Source organism: Cuculus canorus, chromosome 1 (assembly GCF_017976375.1).
Source record: "Cuculus canorus isolate bCucCan1 chromosome 1, bCucCan1.pri, whole genome shotgun sequence".
In the NCBI taxonomy this organism is placed as follows: domain Eukaryota; kingdom Metazoa; phylum Chordata; class Aves; order Cuculiformes; family Cuculidae; genus Cuculus; species Cuculus canorus.
The window spans coordinates 186,178,893-186,192,565 of record NC_071401.1 but is presented as its reverse complement, the minus strand read 5'-3'; the positions used below and the strand labels follow the sequence as shown (position 1 = coordinate 186,192,565).

Sequence of the window (13,673 nt, the reverse complement as noted above, 5' to 3'; positions counted from 1 at the left end):
GCTATTTATGTTATTTTTTGTATAGATGGTTTTTGCCTAATTTAAGTGCTCCCCTTGTCATCTACCTGATTACTGTCATTAGCCCTGGGAGTACTGTTGGTGACCTCCACCTCTGTTACTGGTGGCAGCAGTAATACGCAGCTTTCTGCACTGCATGTGTAAGTTATCCATGTGCCTCAATTTCCACGACAGTGCTTTCTTTCACAAAATAATATTTTTCACATGGAAAGTGGACATTTTTGTTCACTTGCTGTTCCAGGATTTCTGGCTGCCTTGTGGCAGTGTCAGGCAGCCTTTGTTATGGGAGTGCTCTTCCAAACTTCCTCCTAATGAAAGCTGCACATCAGAACCCCAGTTCTTCTGGGATTGTCAGACAGGCATACAGTGTAGTCTCTAAGCACATGCACTGTTAGTCCTGAGGTTCCTGAACCATCAGATTTATGACGTATGTACTCTGCCATCGATTCAAAGACTTACTACACCAGGCTTTGCAATGCGCAGATATATTTCACACAGAAATACGAGACATGCATGCACTCTCTCATTTCAACAAAAAAAGCCTCATCTTCTATATTTTACCACATGAGCCTCAAAAAAAAAAAAAAAAAAAAAGGATGATATTCAGTTCCTCACTGAGGTAAATGATAGCTCATTGCTCTAATCCTTTACTCCTTGGTCTTGATTCATATAGCAGTAAGTCATGGCTGGGTAGTTGCCCATGTCTAGGAAGGGATTATTTTGTTTTTACTATTTTAAGTGGAAAAGAGATGCTTTTTTTTTTAGTTCTTCAGGTGGAACGAGTGGTGTATGTGCTGTTATTTGGGAAGCTCTAAATGTTGCCACAGATGGTTTTGTGACTTGTCTGAGCCTCATCACATCTGTCAAATTGAATTACTAAGTGAAAAGTATTGTATAAAATAACTAGGCTGTGTCTTTATAGATTTAAAGTAATTTGCAATTTGAAATGGATGTCAAAATTACGGGATACTTCCTGTCCCTGAAAACAGAAATAAAATGCATTTTCTTCACCCAGCAAGTAAACTTAGCGGCAATTGATAGGACTAAAATGTGGTCAGTGTCTCTTTGTCTTTTGCCCAACAGCCCAATTGTATATCATAACAATAGCCAGTGACAGACTGAGAAAAATCCAAAATCTTGAGATACAGTTATGATCTGAAAATCTCCCGCTTCAAGGATATTACAAGGCAAATTGATAGATATAATTTTTTCTCAAGCTTGAGATGTGCTGTGTTAGGCATTCCTGTTTATCTTAGGAGATACTTGAATCTTTTTCTCATATGACATTTGTAATTCCCAACAACAACAAAACTGTTATTGCTGTTCTCTATTTAGCTGATTTATCGGTTCATAGCTTTAAATTTTTACTATCTGCAGTTGGGATTCTACTAATCTACTCCAATTTCAAGCTTTTTTTTCCTCTATGAAGAAAGTGCTTCATAGAGAAAAATATGTTTTTTCTTTTCCATGGAAAATCACCAGTCTTCGTAGCATTGAAAGTCCAGATAGGGATTTCTTCTTCTTGTTCAAGGTTAAGAATTACAAAAGGGCATATGACTTCTTACCTCCTTCTGTTCTTATATATTTCTAATTATTAGTCTAGTGTTGTAATGGCTTCAACGGCTTATTTAAAGAAAAATGCTATTTTAAAGCTATTTAGAAATATTGCTTATTTGTGTTTGCTCTTGCTTCTTATTCCTCAAAAAAATTGTGCTTTGGATATATATAAATAATAAATTTATTTAGAGTTCACTTGGTCGTTTGCTTTCTCATTTTTGGTCAGCTTATAGAAAGCAGTGATTCACCTGAACTTGGAAAAACTAATGGTTTTACCACTATTGATGTGCAACTATCTCTGTGTGTTTCTGTATGTGAGGGTATATGGATCAATTAATCAAGATTAAAATAGTTCATTGTAAAATATTAGACATTTTTTTTGTTCCAACCTTTCTGGAATTAATAAAAAAAATCAAATTGGATCATTAACTTTGTAAACATGAAACATTAATGCAATGACTACCCTTAAACTTTTTGAATCAGGAAAGGTGAAGGGCATTTGCAGAGAACTCGTTTGTCTTACTACAACAAAATGGGAAAGAATGGAGCAATGCAAGGATTTAACTGTCTGTAGAGGTTGCACAAAGCCTCACTTTATGTATTTATTTAAGGTGCAGGTTTTCTATATTCAAGTAAAGACCTTTAAAGATCTTCAACAGCCATTCTTTAGCTTTGAATTCTCTTTGTATGAATGAGAACTGAGGAGATGAGCAACTTTCACTCATCCCTGTGCCCCAGCAGAAAACTGTAAAGACAGAGACAGCATTCATGCTCTGATCATACCTACATTTTTCAAGAGGAAGGGCTTGCCATCATAGTTGCAGGAGACGTCAGACACGGTATGCCTCTTGCTCTATTTTAGTTTTAACATCATGGAGAATTTCCCATACTCTCATTTTCTCACTGGAGTCAATTAGTGGGCCAAGTTTTTAATGGCTGAAGCATTACTTAGAAACTTTGTGGGCTCAACAGTTTTATTCCTGGTTCTGTGTTGTTAACGCCTGCTCTTGATTGTTGAGACATCATCAGTTGTGCTTTAAGGTATGCTTCTAGACCTTATGTTTCTTAAGAAATGAACAAATGTATGAATGCAAAGATTTGAAAATGAAACAAAAATGTCCCCAAATACTTTTTTAAAAAGTGCATTAAATTGTTGGGCTGACAATATGCAACATCGCTCTTTTGGAAGACCAAAATATGGTGATAGAAGAAGAAAAGAGAATTAATGAGGAAAAGTTCAGAAAGAAGGGTAAGAATTAAATGAAGCGTACTTGGATTTGCTTCAATTAACATTACAGAATATCAATGTTTGATTTTATTCTAACAAAAAAAATTCTGAAGAAGTTCTCTTTACCTATATACGTGTGTGCACATATAGATATTTGTGTTTGCATCCTTAAGCAGATAGAAATTTAACATGAAGTAAAACTGCTTAGTATATCGTGTTTTAATGCATACAATGGTAGCTTCAAATTCAAACCTCACATAAGATATTGTTCCAATGAGATTTGTTTTGGATTTTTCCCACAGCATCCCTCCAAGGCATACATTTATCGTATCAGTCTTTAAAGACAAAATTGTGTCCCTTTGATAAAACCTTAATAAAAACATTAATTAAAAAAACTCCTTCATGCACATTCATACAGAAGTAATTTCTACCCCTGTTTTGTATGGTTAGCATTTTAACTACTCTATAAACCTAATCAGCCTTTAACTGTCTATAATGACTGACTGCACTGCTAAAAATAAAGATGGGAGAGCTTCCAGAAGCACATAGAGACCTGTGTAAATTAGTCTGATTTCAATTTGCTCGATCAAACTGAACTATTCACTGCACTGAAAAAAGCACAGTACAGTATAATAGACATCATGCATACCTAGGGACTTTACGGATACAGATTGTTTTCTCTTTACTAACCTCTTTGAAAACACTATAGTACTTAAAATATTAGTAGAAGAAGATTTACTTATATGTGTACGTAGCCATGTTCTGAAAAAATTCTAGAACACTTGGAAAAGTTCAGTAGTAGAATGTGAATCTTGCAGAGGTGTGCATTACTGTTTAGTTTGACCAATGGTTCCATTACCATAAAAGCACTTCTAAAATATTTTTTCCCCTGATAAGATCTAGACAAAGTTAAAAAAAATCACCATAGGTGCAGTTGAGACACATGGTGAGATGTAACACAATTCTTAAAAGGTACAAAAGGCTCAGGAGGGAATGTTTTCCAGCACACAGAAAGTGCTGCTTTTCCTCTTTGAGTGACTTTCGAGTTATGATCAGTATGTTTATGCATAAGAGGCAATTCTTATCCTCTTTTATCTTTTCCCGTTATTTGTAATTTACTTGTTTCCATTAGAAAAGTAGCTTATAAACACATTCCAGAAGGATTTTTGACTTTTTGTTTATATTTAAAAAATCTCTATTCCTGCTTTCTGTAAGTACAGTGATTCTGTGTAAAAGTCATGGTAGTCAGATTTACAACATGATTATCAGGAGACAAGTCAGCTGTTGAAACTTTGCTACTGATCATATCAATCAGACACAAAAGACTTTGAGGAGTGTTTGTCATAGTCTGAACTTTTTCTTACTTTGCTTTGGACATTATTTCTGAACTCTGAATATTTTGCATTACTGGTAGCTGCACTGCAGTCTCATGTTGTCTCTTATACAGCATTAAATCAAACTGCATCATGTGTCATTAAATAATATATGGAGCCAGAGAACATTTATTTTTCATTTTCGGACAACAGGTCATGTCCCAGATGGCACCAAGACCTCTTCCAATAACCTAAATGAAGTTTAATCTCTTCATTATTGTATACCATAAACCATAAATTCACCATTTTAGCAGATTTTGTCTGTTTCTCCATTTCAGAAGCCTAAATAGTCAATTCCAAAGAAAAAATTGAAGTCTGAGAATCATGATTGACATTCTGCCAAAATTAACAAGACTGAAATACAGATTTTCTCATGCTATACATCAGGTCAGAATGTTCAGACCAAATTCTCTCCTGATGATGGAGAAGTGGCAGGCATGAACCTTGCTGTCTCTCTGCTGTCAAAATCTGATAGAGTGACAAGCAATAGAGGACTGTAGCTTGAAGTGTATTTGATCAAAATATACACATTCAATTGTCTTACAAAGGGCCGGTTCTGGCTCTTATTCCAGAAACTACAGTATTTCAGAAGATTAAGTTGAATAGTATTTAATTCCAGCAACAGCTAATGTGTATAAGTATTACTCAACATGTCTGAGAGCTGTCAAATCACGGGACCTAACCTATTTTGCCCATTCATTGATTTGATTTCTTCATTTCACTTGCTGTCATCCATTTTGTTATTTCATCAGTTGTTAGTGTTTCTAAATCTCTTTATACTATATCCAGTGAAATATCACTTCACAATCCTGTTGCCAAAGGTTAAATTCACCTGATATAAAACATACCATTTAAAAAAGCTTCTCATTCTAATATGAAGAAAAAATGTTGGTATACTCCCTTGAGGTCTCTTTTCTCTATAATTTTATTCATAAATAGGAATTCCAGTCTTGTATTCTGTCAGGAAATATATCAATTTTAGATTTATAATGTTTTACAAAGTTATGAGTCATGTTCCACCGCACAATCATTTAAATAAATAAATAAATAAAATCTGCCATTTTGATACACTTACTGCCAAGTTGGAATACTTTTAATACACATATATATGTGCACATGTGGATGTGATTTCTATTAACCTATGAATCCAGAAATTCTTATTCCAGTTCAGAACCTCTATAGGAATGGCATATCGTAGTGAACAAATAGTTGTTTTAAGTACAGTGTTATGTGAACTCTGGAACTGCATCTTCTCAAATGTAGCTTCAGAAAACTTGTAATCTGAGCCATTATTCAAGCATTTCAGGTGACAGTACTTAAACGTTTTATAAGCATACATAGCTTGTTTGTCCTGTTTCTTAACTGCAGAAGAATGTCACCTCACACATATGCTGGAATACAGAATGACTTACAGCATTAACTGTTGATGCAGAAGTTCCAAGAATGCAACATTTTCTCTATTAGTTAATACTTAATTTACAACATATCAACAAGTTAAAACAAATATGAACACAAAAGAAAAGAAAATGGTATACCAAAATAAATTATTTAATCTTTCTATTGTGATATTCCTACTGATTAATTGTTTGATATTAAAACCAGTTTCAACTTATTCTGATGTTAGATGCCACCAATACCTGAAGTAAATCTATATTTAAAAAATTATATTAATTTTATAATATAATTAGTATCAGTAAAGTGTTTTCATACTTTCATGAAACAGCAATGGAAATACCTATTGTGGACTACCTTTATATCATGAACATTTTCAATACATTGAATAATTATTCACCTATGAAATGCCTCTGATTTATAAGCAGTTGCTCACCTTTTGTAGAAGGGAGTTCAGATTGGTCATCTGTAAACAGATGCAGATGCTTTTTAATCTAATAAGTAGAGTTTTATTGCAGAAACAGACACAGCAAAATCGATGGGGCATACATAATGGGCTGTAGTATAAATCAATATAGAAAAGGAGGTCAGAATTTGGCTCTTAAAGGATAAGTGTATCCATTAAATGTAGCAATTATAGTTCAATATTTCCAGAATATTATGTCTACCAAATGTCTGAGATAGATGTGTTTGTATGGAGAGATCTTACAAAAGGTTGGGTAGAAGCACAAGCATCCCCAGTTTGTGTTAAAATCTATGAACAGGGGAGGAGAGGTGTGTTTGTTACATTGAACAGACAGTGGTTTAGCTGCATGGCTGAGCATAATGATTTTGACCCAAATTCGAGCTCTGGTCTAGTGCATGTTCAGGCTTTGCAGAACTGCCCACATGTGGAGCTCATGAGACAGGATTTACGTAATTCCGCATGTCTTAGTAAACTGCTTAGAGTGGTATGACTTACCCTGTGAGGATACCCATCTCTCTTTACACACTGCAGTCAGACCTAGAAAACTAATCTGGATGAGGTTTTCCACTTTTAAATAGCTCAAATGAAATGCGTTTCACTGTTGCGCTGATCAGCACCTTCTCAACAAAGCAATTTGGCTACCCAGTTCACGTAAGATCCTGACAACAATTCTAACAGTTTCTTATATTAATTATGACTTTATTACTTAAATATTTAGAGGTGATTTAGAATCCTTACAGGTACTTTCACAGATAGAGTGAAAAGGGAAGGTAATACCTGTCAGTGCTCTGTACATAGAATATCAGCAGATATTCCTTAGATCTGAATATGTGTCAGATCTGTCACAGATTTTCAGGGTGCAATATTCTGTTGAATTGTGCAAAATATTTTAAAGGAACTTTTTGACAAAGGGTTATATTTCAGGTTTATATTTAGGCTTTGTATAAAAATGAAATATTTTGTTATTCTGGCTAAGATCCCTTTATTCTATGAGGAGATAATCCCAGGAGACAGACAAATTAAGGCTTTAAAATCTTTGAAGAATCTACATAATGTACATGATCTCTCACTGAGATAAAAGCAGCTGGTGTCGTGATCTCACATGCTACATACCCCATGGAAAATACGTTACTTTCAAGTTATTAAAGTGATACTGTGGGGTAAAGTGTGCTTCCATTAGTGGTCTTCAGCTGCATCAGTAAAAAACGAGTGATTAATGGTCTGAGATTTTTCTACTGTTTCTTTAGTATCTTCAGCATTTACTGAAGTTTTGGCAGCCAAGGATGGTCTTACTTGATTTGTTACTGTTAGATAAAGATAGTGAAAGGGAAGGTCAAAACACTACATCCATTCCACCTGACCTCACAAGATAGTAACACCCAAATGCCTTCAAAAGCTCTGCAGTCATGGGGGAAGTGGTGTGCTGTCGCTATCGTCCGCCATGCTATTCAGGATGCCCTTGCTTTCTATCTGTTCCTTACTTTTCCATTTGCTCACGTATAACTCTTCAGGCCAGAGATTGCATCTTTCAGATATTGTTTTAAAAGTTTTTTCCTGTTCTATTCTCTCAAGCAAAGAAGAAAAATTAGTTGGCATTTGCACGTCATAAATTCCACTGGATTCCTCCAAACAGGCTTAAGTGTCAACATAAGCATTGTTTGGCTTAGAAAATAAGGGTACCTTTTCACTCTCAGTGTTCAGTTCTGACCGTTGATAACTTTTTCCTGAGCCATACCCTTGAAAGGGCAGTTCTTCAGAAACTCTCACATAGCTCAACAATTGTTCTCTCACCTTGAAATGAACAAATCATTTCCAGCACCAGAAGCACTTCAAGGTAACATTTTAAATTGTGTCTTCCTGTGACTTTTGAAACAATAGCGAACAAGAAACAAATTCATTCTATTCCTTTTAAATTTTGCAAAAGAGCCTGAGGCACTAAAAGCGGCAGTTTTAGGAAGATTGTAATTGTCGATTCTGAGACTGGTAGAATAAGCTCTGAATAGATTCAATAAGCTCTGATAGATTCAATGCTCTGAATCTTCTTGCAAGATATATTACATGTAAAATCTGAAAACATAGCAAACAGTCCATGTGTATAGATTGTTTGAATAATTGTTTTTTTTTTTCTTAACTTTTTGGACAGAAATGTGAGCATCTGCCAACAGCCTCTACTTTTCAGTAAAGAAAAGCAATTTGCAAAATTGAATAATATGACTGTGAGACGAAAAGTCTGTCATGTGTTCTGCGTCCTACTTAAAAGCATGTAACATTCCTCTAATTTTACAATTACAATTAATCCAGAAAGAAAAAAGTACAGACCACAAGTTAGCCATTGACTTTGTAATTTGCAATTCCAAATCAATAAGAAATGCAAGATTACAAATGACTTTTGCAGAATTTAGGAAAAGAAAAGGAGGTAAAAATTACTGTATAAATTGCTAATTATTTACTGATAGGGTAAAGCACAGACATTTAGGGATTTAATTCCTGGGATTTGTTGCTTTTACCAATTAATTAGACCAGATATGTATCATTCTAACTCTTCTGCATAATTAGAGTGACAATTGAATAGCAAAAATCTTCCTCAGGAGCTTTTTTACCTCTTCACTGGATTTTAGGTGAAATCTCTAGTTGCATCAGTATTTTAAAATACTGAAGAATGATGAAAGGAAGAAGAGTTAATTTGCTGTATTAGATCGTACAAGTCTTCATGTCAGCTAACAGACCTGGAAGTAAGTATGCAAAGGTCTTTTACATTTGCAGTTTCTCTGTGCAGTGGGTTAGCATGGATTGTAAAGATTGGTATCTGACAGCCTGCAGTAAAAAGAGCAAGTAGATTTCCATATTATACTGTACCTGTGCTTTTTCAGCAGAACTACCCGTGCTTTGGATGTCAGCCTTCGTGTTAAATTGTTCCTAGTGCTTTGTGCTAAACATTACTCCTTTACAGAGGCTCTGATTGACCCACACCTTTGCAAGCTGCAGTACGAGGCTTTCAGGTCTGCATAGGATTTGTGTGGAATTTTGGATGAGTATTAAAGTCACTTTTCATTTTATATGAACTGTTTTTACTAATTCCTGTGTGAAATTGTCTTTCATGTAATTTATGATGATATTAAAGAAAATAGGATTTGGAACATGAGACCAAAGATTTTGTAACTTAGTTGCACAGAGATAAAATACAAAGGATGTATAATGGCCAAATCTTCAGTGCTGTATGTGAGTGTTGCTTTATTGACATGAAGAGGTATGAGAGTTGAGAGGATATGGACCCCCAAATGAGAGCAATAACTTGATTTTTGTGTGGAAATCACAGAGAGGTCAGTAATCAAAGGCTAGGTAGGATAAGAAAAGCTTTAAAGGAATGATCAGAAGGGAAGCTACATTGCTTTTCACTTCAGAAGATGAGAGTTTTAGATCTTAAAAGAAGGATGAAAATAAGCAGAGCTTTATAGACAGGTTATACAGAACCTTGAAATAGAGACATGAAGTTTGAACATCCTATGAAAAGGGTAACCAACCAAGAATTTGGCCTCAGCGATACTAAATTCTAAAATTCTCCAATATCAATGAAAGGAAAATTATATGTGGGAGGGAACTGCAGTGTGTTTTACTCCTTGAAATCTCTTTTGTCTGCTGTTGCATGGTTCTATTTTCCCCAGTTTATCCTTTTTGTTTTCCTCATTGTAGCATGAATCATGACTATAAAAAAAATAATTAAAATTTCTTGCAGCCTCCTTCACTATGAAATTTAATCGGATTGGCTTTTGCTTTTAGGGCCTCTAAGAGCCCTAAAAGCTTAAAGTTTACTTTAAGTTATATATTAAAATAAAAAAAAAAGAAGAGAAAGTATGCCTTCAAAATCTGGCTGGTGCTTTTACCACCTTCCTTGCCTTTTTGTGGTGATCCTTTAGGGAAAAAAAATAAATAATCAACATGCCTGGATTGATTTAATCCTGTTTTATTTCTTTATTTCTCTTCTTTTTTTTAGAAAGGTGTATTTGAGCATATTTTGTTTGCAATTACAAAGGAGCCTGTTTGTAGTCCTATCTGGATTCGAGCCTGATGATAAAACCCTTTCTCTTTTGGGGGCCACTGCTTTTTGTTCATGTTGGTCATTTATGGCATCCCTGGCTGATGTTTCATTATGATATTTACTTGCCTGAATTGTGGATATCTGACATTTCAAATGATTGTGTTTTCTGCTTCTGCAGTCTCTGTATCTTTCTGTGGCATTTAATTTCCATTGACACCATTGTGGCAGAGTGGCAAAAACCATCATACTCTCTCTGTGATCACTTAAGAAGTTCAGTTCTTTGACACTCATTAAAAAGGTTAAATTTTAACTCCTTGCTTCATCTCTTCTTTAATGTAAGGTATTTATTCTGCATCTAGTCTGATGTCATTTGATTTTCCTATACATTTGATTCATGATGTTCAAGTCCTTAGTAACTCTTTATAACACTCTGTACATTTTGCTAAAGCTCAGTACATTTAATCCATTAGTAATTTTTTTTTTTATTAGGCTTTTTGTTTTCCAAAGTCCTTCTTTTTGAACTGGACTTTTGAATGCTAGTTAAAATTACTTCTCATACGAGAGTGAGGAACTTAACTACATTCTGATCAAGCATTTCAGCTGTTATCACACCTTCAAACAATTTGCTGTGCAGTACTTAGAAATATAGTTCTAATCCTGCAAGGCCCACTTAAGCATCTGTGCAGGACTGCAATCAACTCAGTAGCATTTCACAGCTGAAAGGACTCAATAATGCTTATGGCAACATGCAGCATGTCTTACATATATTTTCTACACATGGAAAACCATTCCATAGTTAGTTCCACAAGGAAATCAGAATTTTAAGTGCCTGTACTTTGCCTTCTTACGATACCTACCTGGAGAGTAGGTGGTTATTTGAAAAACGGTGTTATTAATTCTTTTCTCTGGTCATATTTTCTGTTCTTCAACTTTGTACAGGATTCATTTTCTAATCAAAAGGATGGTGATATAACCCTATTACTTGACTTTTTGGCATCCCTACAAATCTACTCTCTAGAGTGTTCCAATATGACAGTGTATAGCACTCATGTATATGTCTTGGTATGAATTTATTCTCCTTTATAAAATTTGCTTTCCCTCTGCCTTAATTCCATTGTCATCCTTACCTATGTGCGAGTCCACAGAGGATGCTTTTGGAGCAAAATATTTTATATATTTTACCTTTCCGGTCCCCTTCACTTCACTCTAATCTCTGTGTTACTGATCTTCACTTCAACATAGAAACTCTAAGTGGAAGGTAGAGAAGGACCGAGGGAGTTTTTAAGAGTCAGAGCAGGCTGCCTGGAGAAAGGGAGCTGAAGCCGTGGGAGCTGGGAATTGGGGCTGCACCTCTTGGTGTTGACAAGCACTGCCAGGCCACAGGGGAACTCTTGCCAGTCCCCTCTCCCTCTTTCCTCATCTCAGATGATATGTTTGAACTCTTCAAGAAAGCAGAGCATTTCCAATGACTGCTGTTATACATTCAGGACCCATTTAGAAAAGTGGGAAAAAATATAATAAGGGTCAAAACCTTTATTCTTAATTTATTATTCAGGAAATCCTCTTGAGAAGCATAACTGCAAAGAAGATCAATCTTCTATTTCAGAAAGGATTTTGACATTTGGAATTGATATTAAAGCAGACTATTTTAAAATTCAACACAAAAGAGAATTAAACCTCATTATATTTCGATGAAAATAGTATAGTATGTTATCTAACATAAAAACTGAATGCATATATCCAAAAGTTTCAAACCGGTTCAGTTCTAAAATGCAACAGTCATATTTTCAACATAGTGTTGATTTTCAGTGTTGTTTTCCCTAGAAACCAAAATGTTGGAGAGTGAGATTTTTAGAAAGTATTTTTGTTGTGGTGGAAATACATTCTCTGGTGAGTAACTCTGTTACAAACCTTTCCCATAAGTCTGTGTTTTAAGATGAGAAAAAATGTATGATTTGGGACCCAGAAAAATAATTTTTATCAGTAATTTATTGCATACGGTATGTATGTGAGCAGCTACCTGTGCAAATGTTTATCTAGCATGAAGTTGGTGGGGAAAATAATGACAGAGTATGTAAATTACATGCTGGTTCTGATAAATCACACAGATAAAAATGCTGACATTCATATCTAGTAATTTTCCATGTCTCTGGACAATAGATTTATCTTTCTGTGAGGCTATTTTTCAGAAGACAATGCCTAAGTTATGCATTTCATTGCTTCCTCAAAATCACGCATGTGATTGTATAGGTAAAATGTCAGGTGTCAGCTTGGTATACTTACCACTTAACATTTATGTATTTCCTGAAAGCTGGCTATGTCAATAACTACAAGAGGTTAAAGCTCTCTGGAGAACATAAATCTGATGCTCTTATAAAACTTTTTTATTTTAAACTTATTTCCATAAATTGCAGCATTAATGTCTCTTCTCTTTTCGTGGCCTGTGACCCCTTGAAAAAATTAGAATGAAAATTTTAACAAGTTACTAGGACATGTTACTCAGCTTTTTTGAAAGACTAAATTTTGGCAGTATCATGACATTAGAAATGCAGTAGATGTGGTTCACGAGTTACTGTTCAAGGAGGACGTGGGTTTCTTTGTATTTAATTCAAACTACATTGGTAATTGTGGAAATCTTACCTTTAACACAAGCTTTTCTTGTTCAGAAAATTCATTAATGTTCTTTATTTGTGGGGGCTATTTGTTGTTCTGACATCTACAAAAAACAAGGCACTCTTACTGGTAGATGAACTTTTTTCGGCCTGGCATCAGAGTAGCTCTCTTTCCTCTTTAGTATTCATGCCACACAACAGACAAATTCCTGGTTATTCATGAGAAACCTAGGGTAAGAATGCATTCAGCTACATGGACACCGATTTCATCCCAGCTGTGAAATTATTTAGAAGAGCAACGAAGCTGGTGAGGGGGCTGGAGAACAAGTCTTATGAGGAGCGGCTGAGAGAGCTGGGGTTGTTTAGCCTGGAGAAGAGGAGGCTGAGGGGAGAACTTATTGCTCCTACAATACCTGAAAGGAGGTTGTGGAGAGGAGGGAGCTGGCCTCTTCTCCCAAGTGACAGGGGACAGGACAAGGGGGAATGGCCTCAAGCTGTGCCAGGGGAGGTTCAGGCTGGACATTAGGAAAAAATTTTTCACAGTAAGGGTTATTGGGCACTGGAATAAGCTGCCCAGGGAGGGGTTTGAGTCACTATCCCTGGAGGTGTTTAAGGGATGGGTGGATTACATGCTGAGAGGCATGGTTTAGGGAGTGTTAAGAATGGTTGGACTCTATGATCGTAGAGGTCTTTTCCAACCTGGTGATTCTATGATTCTATGATTATGTCAGCTGGCAGGCTCTGGTGGAGGGGAAGCATCTAGTTACTGTGAAGACTGAGCAGTCTTCAGGGCTCCAAGTAAAGCACAGTCTGGTGTTAGATCAGCGGATATTTTACTTTTTGTTAGGCAACAAACAACCTGTACAACCTTTGAGATTTCCTGTTCCAGAAGTATGCGTTGTATTCGTACACTGTGCTCTCACTGCCACTTCAGTTATTGATAATTTAGATACAGAAATTTGCCCGCAATTAGAAACTGATTGCTAATTCA

The 13,673-nt window shown here is 35.5% G+C and overlaps 1 protein-coding gene across 7 annotated transcripts in view; it reads left to right on the top strand.

The window, feature by feature from the left end:
• The window catches only part of GRM8 (glutamate metabotropic receptor 8), a 357,622-nt gene that overhangs the window by 171,511 nt on the left and 172,438 nt on the right, over positions 1–13,673 (top strand). The window lies entirely within an intron of this gene.